Raw genomic sequence first — 6167 nt, forward strand, 5'->3', positions numbered from 1 at the left:
TACAATCCTGAGTCGAATTCCTCGTATGTGTACACATACCTGGCAATAAAGCGGATTCTGATTCTGATTTATATTGTATATATTGTATACCAAATCCACCTACCTCAAGTAAATAACACCTGCACATAATACTTATTTATTCCAGAATCCTTTGCACTATGCTCCATCGCACCATGTACATTTGTACATGTATGTGTACCTGTATATCACATCCACCCACGACATGTACATAAAAATAATAATATAATATAATAATAATGATTATAATGATTTACTCCTGCATCCTGCACTCTGCTCACTGTACTACTTGTCAATCTCTCTTCTGTTTTGTTTATAGTGTGTATATTTGTGTTCCCTATTCTTTAGCATGTGTTGGTTTTTATTATAGTTTTATTATACTATTTTTGTATGAGTAAGCACATTGTGAGCAATGTACAATCCAGAGTCAAATTCCTCGTATGTGCACACATACATTTCAAATAAAGCTGATGCTGATTCTGATTCTGTGGATTACTTTAATGTGTCTTTCTGAACAACTTTTTCCTGGGTTTTACTTTATTGTAAGACAATCTGGTTCCACTACAGTACTTGTTATTAGAAACTGAAACTTGAATGTTTTAAAAAATTGGTTTCATTCATATCAATAAAATTCACTTTCTTACTGTCTTTAAAAGCAGCTGCTAAAGCTAGGGCTCACTGTGCTTTAGCTGTGTACAGTTATAGTTTTCCTCAGAATTACACACTGTGACTATTACTTGGCAAGCAATGACTCTCACCGCCTTTGGTTTTTAAAGTAAGATAAACATTTGGTCAAGAAATAATTTCAGCATTATTTTTTGGCAATAAATTGTGTTTTTCTGGCATTTTCTTGTGATTTTGAAAGAATTAATAATCCTCCATGATTTTTGTGACAACCTGGCCCCATTATGATTACCTTAGTTCTGGTATTACCCCTCTATTAGAATAGAATAGAACTTTATTGTCATTGTTTGGTAACAACGAAATGCTGTTCAGCATCCCTGGGTCGACAGACATAAACACAGCAATATAATACCGAAAAAGTACAAAAAACACACTATAAAAATAAAATAGCTGCCAAAGCCTGAAGAGCGCTGTGACGCTGTGTCTGAACAAACCGGCATCTTGTATACCCCCTTTTTTCATCAAAATATTTCTTCCAGTTACTACTAATTCTTTTGTTACCACAAAAGAAATCCTGGTTGAAAGCTGTTTTTACCCAACCAGTAAAGGTGACCCTGCCTCTACACTGTGGTGTACATGTGGCTTTTGTATTTGATTGTTTTGAAACTGTTCCCCAGTTCAGTAGAAGTTCCAGACAAGGAAGGTGAAGTTTAATTTACAGCCATGGCAATAAATTTTTGTATATTTACTTGTGATAATATAGATGAGAATAGACGGTCTTTTTCAGCAACGCCCTGCTTAATGATTATGGAGTGACCTGCACCTGGCAGCAGCTCCACTTGCGCCTTAGAGCTAAAAGATCACTCAAATTACAAAAAATACCCCCACCAATCATCTGACTTACCTCTAGTTTTAGTTACCAGGTTTTACCAGGTGTCTGTGTGTCTGAGTGTCCATTATATAGGAACAGGGGTGTTGGACTAGGGGGGCAAGGGGGACTGAGTATACCGGACCCTCATGTGTGGAGTACTGGAGACCGGTCTTGGTCTTGGGACCGGTCTTAAAACCACTATTTGATTGTCTTGGTTTTATCTTGGACTCAAACGTATTTGTACTCGGTCTTGTCTCAGTCTCGGACATTGAGGACTCCAGACCAGTCAAGATCAAAACATTGGGAATGTCAATAAATTGCTTTTACATTGTCTGATTTATTTGTTAAGATCCTAATTTTGATTGGATGTAAAATGTATTGCTTCAAAGGCAACCAGTAACCCTAATTAAAAATCTGTTGGTACCGTTAACATCTGTCACCCCCCATACTCCCCATGCGATGGCAAGCATGGAAAAGGAGTGTTGAATAAATATGCTTATGTTTATGTCAGCTCTTAGCATTTGTATGTGGTGGTTTTTATGGGAATGTGGATCTTTAAGATCAATTTGAGAAGTACCTACGATCTCGTTCCACATTTTATTGTGTGTCATGTAATGTGGGAAACTGGTTTTGGTGTCGACTTGGTCTCAGCCCCTAAAGGTCTTGATCTTGTCTCAGTCTCGATAAACTCTGGTCTTGGTCTTGAATTGGTCTCCGTCTGAGCGGTCTTAACTACAACACTAGTGTGGAGGGCCCACTGAAGTACTAGAACAAATAGCTGTGCATATAGGGAGGGGCCCATAGAGAATGCTTATGTACAGGGCCCAGATTTTTGTGTGACGCCCCTGTATAGGAAGCAGTGAACGTGTTAACAAGGCAGTAATTTCAGACACATTCTCTGATGTCGGGCACTTACTAGTCATCATAACGGTAGTTTTTGATCTTTAAATCTAAATCGTGGGGCATTGCATTGTGGGATGGTTAGCAGAACATGGAGTGTCTATCATGGACACAACCTTCTTCATTAAATTGTAGAATTTTTGAGGGCACTATATATTGGAAAAATGTCCACACTCAGAATTCAGACACTCAAATAAACAGTGTATATTGTGCATTACATAGTAAAAAGGGAGTGATTTTAGACAGCTTAGGATGTCAGTCAGAATGGAAGAAGCCTTCTAATCTAAAGTCAGTCCTGTTACACTTCTGGATATGCCATGACCACTAGAGGATAGAGTAAGAAAATCCTCTTCGATGACCCTGTGGTAGATAAAACATGATGTAATCGCCTCTATGTTGGCAAATATGCAAAAAAAATGTGATTACTCTCTAGGCTGCCCTCAAATTTGTGGAAACATCATGTAGTGCCTTCTAGGGATGCGCTTCCGGGGGACAAAATATGATGCAGTGCCATATGGGCTGCCCTACATGGTAGAATATTAGTTGGCCACACACCATTGTGGCCTTCATCATTTAATACGATCATTTAATGTCTATGTTTCAGATTCTCCATCTACCTATTGTCTGAACAGTTTATCCTGTTCTGGTTTGCAGGTGACATGCTGTCATGCATCACTGTTTCACTGAAACTCGCCTGAAGTGGGAATTGTGCCATTACATACAGTAAATCTGACAACCCGTTACAGATGGTCAGTGATTTTATAACCCACCACACACCCGGGTGGAGTAGGATGTGTTCTTTATTAAAAAAAAAAAGATAGATAAGTAAATATAATAGATAAGCATATAAGAGCTGGTCTTTCTCTTGTTCAGCACCTCCACACACAACAATTGAAGCTACTTGCTAACACTGAGAAGGGAAGATAATCCTGCAGAAGGTTTGCTCCAACTCTCTTCTCTTTTTTCGCTATCATTTTTTTTTATATACCTTAGTACTATAGGCTCTATTCAGAAGTATTACTAACGTGTCTGTTTCTCTTTATTGAAGATAATCATCATTTTAAAGATCTGCATCATCTCAAACATGGAGATGCTGGCTGTGCCTCTACTTGTCTGTGCCATGATGGCTCTGACCAGTGCTGCTGGTGAGTGTTAACATAGAGTAAGACCAGAAGCATAACATTTACTGTTACCCCTCTCCTAATGTGATCTGCTATTTACTGTCAGCGATGTTTAATTAATCCTTACAGTAACAAAGACACTATTTAGTAAATACAAGCAGTAAATAATATCTTGTCTTCTTCATAATTGGAAAGAATAGGCAGCAAAAAGTAAAATGAACCATGCAAAGTGCTCCCATGTTCACTTCTTTTCTAAATGTGTTTTCAGGGAACAGTGCCAAGTCTTGTTCCAGTGGTTGGATTGCTGACAATGGTCGCTGTTTTATCTACTTTCCAACACTCATGACTTGGGCTGATGCTGAGGTAACCAGGATGATTGGATTCAGTGCAGAACACTTATGGAGTGTAACTAAGTACACTTACTAAGTATTGTACTTTCGAGGTACTTGAGTTTTTTCTGTTGCGCTTTATTTGAACGTCTGCCTACAGATATTTTATAGTTATTTGGGCTGACCTTGAATAGTCGAAGATTCGATGCTTCGATGGGTGGAGCCTGATTCGACTGTCAGTCTCAAAGTCGAAACTTCACAGTGAAACGAGGATCATGCCATTTTGGCGATATGGGGGTGCTCAACGTCTGATTTTACATAGAACTACCAGTTTTCTCCCAATAAGTTAATATATTGCCTATTACAATATACATTTCAACGTGTAATGCTGTAAATAAACCTGTAAAAAGAATAAAACTTTCAATAAATGTTTTTAAAGTGCGTGAAAAAATCCAAAATTGTAATCCTAACCCTGGGTCGTCAGTGCGAATGTGTAGGCGTAGCGTGTATGTGTGAAGGGGCAGTCGAGGAACACTTGCCGAAGAGACGGAGCCCCAGCTTCACTGGTGTTGTGCTGAGCTGTCCGCACCTCGCGGGACTTTATCACCGTTAATGAACCACACAAAGAATATTTAATTGTTTTTAAAAAGCCGGCTACTTGAAATAGACCCGTGAGGAACCGCAACGTGCATGCAGTTGTCGGCAGCACGGCATGCACGCAAAACCGGTGAATGGCGGAGAGAGAGAAAATGCTCAACAATAAGCCTCAGTTTAGCTTCGGCTCGCAATCGACGCGCACAAAAACACACATGATTCGACTATCAGTAGACTACAGGCAGGACATGGCGATTCTGATATGACTATGTAAATCCTTAGTCGGGGACAGCCCTAGTACTTATTATATTATTTAGTATTTAAGTAGGTTCAATTCTACAATTCACCTGTTTCACAAATAAAACAGTGTTCTAAGTTTGGTTCAACACGTTCTCATCTCAGTGCGTCATTACCGACGCTTTCAGTTAGCTAGACAAAGTGTATGAAACGCTGCAGTTTGTAACAGCGCAGCAACACAAAGGAGGTTAACACTACCTGCTAGAAATGCATACACTCACTGACTTAAGTTTAGGCACAAACCCCTGTGATGGTAAGGGGCTTTGGGGGGCGGTCAATGCCTTAAACACAAAATTAGCTGGCAACCGGAAGTGCTGCTAGCGTTTCTGGTTGCCCCAGAGCGTCTCATACACACACGCACCCAGGTTGTGTCCTACAGACGCCGAAGGGTTCCCTTTGTGTCAAATAACTGTGCTTTGCCACCCTTTCTGCCACCCGTTGGTATTTGACTCCCTGAGATGGGAACAATCTGTTTGGTTAGTCTTAGGCACAGAAACATCTTGGTTCATGTTCATGAACTGATAATCTATTAAACATCTACAGACAAAGCGAAACAGTTGAAATGTTACAAATACTCTATAAACTATCTGTAGACAGATTCTCCAAATAAAGTCTCACCGCTTTAGTTATTACTTTACAAATTCAGATTTCTGCATACAATACATATAAAGAGCTCATGAAATATGATATTTTGTTATTTATTATAAACTACTAGCTCACACAACACCGCTTTCTCTGTCTTTTCTGTAGAAAAAATGTCAGTTCCATGGATGTAGTTTATGGTGCTGCTGAATTGTGATGCTTCATACCGAAAGGTGTTTCCAGGGCAGAGATGGGGACTCGAGTTAGAGACTCGGACTCAAATGCAGAGGACAACAAACACCAGCAGCTGCTGAATCATAAACTTTGGCTTTAAAAATTCATACAACAAGGCCCAAACAAAGAAGCGTTGAATGCAAAATAGGTTAGTAACCGGAGGTTAGTAAACACCACCAGCTCAGCACTGGACTATCTAACGTTAGCTTGCTTCATGCTTCAGCAACAACCTACGAGAGGATAACTCCGACTGTCGTTCGTTATGAAAAGACGAATGAGCAACTTTTTTTCCAGGTCAAAAAGAAAAACCAGTACAGCGCAGGCATGTGCAAAGGTTTTACAAAGGCTACTTTGTCCTTGCTTATTTAACTAATGTGTGTAGTCTGATGATAAATCAAATTCGATACACCAGTTCATGGGTGCCCCATACCTCACGCTAACTTTTGTAGTCAGACATCACTATTCTACAGCAAAACTGCCAGATATCAGACACACAACAGCAGACCATCATGATGCTCTAACACAGACGTACACAATGCTGAACCACAACTTAAGACACTATCGTAAAATACAGTCAGCATTATCATCTCTAATTCC

This window comes from Micropterus dolomieu, linkage group LG12 (genome assembly GCF_021292245.1).
Source record: "Micropterus dolomieu isolate WLL.071019.BEF.003 ecotype Adirondacks linkage group LG12, ASM2129224v1, whole genome shotgun sequence".
In the NCBI taxonomy this organism is placed as follows: Eukaryota; Metazoa; Chordata; class Actinopteri; order Centrarchiformes; family Centrarchidae; genus Micropterus; species Micropterus dolomieu.